Consider the following 1,468-nt stretch of genomic DNA (forward strand, 5'->3'; position numbering starts at 1 on the left):
AAAAAAAAAAACTGTAATCATTCAAACAATTCCTGAATTCCAGCTAAATAAAAAAGGAGTTGACGCTTTCTACCTTTCTTTAAAGAAGAATTTTTGAATATAATTACAAATTGAACAAAGTATTCATTGTAGAAACACTGGAAAATAGAAATATAAAAGAGGATGTCCTCACCAAAAACCTGTACACACATGTTTGTAGCAGCTTTACTCATAGTTGATAAAACTTAGAGGCAACCAAGATGTCCTTCAGGGGAATGAATACGTGTGGTAATACATAGAAGTGAATATTCTCAGCAATAAAAAGGGATAAGCTATCAAATCACGAAAAGTCCTCAAATCCCTATTACTAAGTGAAAGAAACCTTTCTTTAAAGACCATATATTGTATGATTACAACTGTATGACATTCTAGAAGAAGCAAAACTGTGTATATAGACCGTAAAAAGATCAGTCTTTGCCAGGGTTTGGGATGTAAAAGAAGGGATGAAAAGACAGGGCACAGAGGACTTTTAGGGCATTAAAACTATAGTGTATGATTCTATGGTAGTAGATACATGTCATTAAAGTTTTGTCTTCTCTAAAATGTGTGAGACTAAACACTAATACGAATGTGGATGACTGACTTTGGATGATAATGATGGGTTAATGCAGGTTCACCCATTGTAAAAATTCTACAGGAGCAGGAATTTTGATATTGGGGGAGGTTGTGCCTGTGTAGGGGCAGGAGATACATGGGAACTATATTTTCTGCTCAGTTTGGGTGTTAACCTAAAACTGCTCTAAAAAATAAGATTGATTTTAAAAAATAAAAATATATAAAAGGATGTGCAAAGAGGACAAAAGTAAACAAATCTCACTACAGTTAACATTTAAGTATCTGTTCTTCCTAGCCTGAGAAATTATTTTATTTTATTTTTTGAGACAAAGTTTCACTATGTCGCCCTCAGTAGAGTGCTGTGCCACCACAGCTCACAGCAACCTCCAACTCTTGGGCTTAAGCGATTTTCTTGCCTCAGCCTCCCAATTAGCTGGGACTACAGGTGCCCACCACAACACCAGCTATTTTTTGTTGTAGTTGTCATTGTTTAGCTGGCCTGGGTGGGGTTTCAACACACCAACTTAGGTGTATGTGCCTGGTACTGTAACTGTTGTGCTATGAGCGCCTAGCCTTTAGCCTGAGAAATTATTTTTTTAAGCTTGTATTCCACAAACATTTCAAAATCCCTGGCTTTCATTTCCACTTTTGTCCTCACAGCAACCTCAGACTCCGGAGCTCAAGAAATCCTCTTACCTCAGCCTCCCCAATGGCTGGGACTACAAGCTGCAGTCAGAGCCTCAAGCTGTCAACCTGGGTAGAGTGCTGTGGTGTCACACCTCACAGCAACCTTCAACTCCTGGCTTAAGTAAGGTGACCAGACGTCCCAATTTTGGCGGGACAGTCCTGATTTTTTTTTTTTTTTTTTTTGAGA

This window comes from Otolemur garnettii, unplaced genomic scaffold, assembly GCF_000181295.1.
Source record: "Otolemur garnettii isolate 467f Iridium unplaced genomic scaffold, OtoGar3 scaffold00094, whole genome shotgun sequence".
Lineage (NCBI taxonomy): Eukaryota > Metazoa > Chordata > Mammalia > Primates > Galagidae > Otolemur > Otolemur garnettii.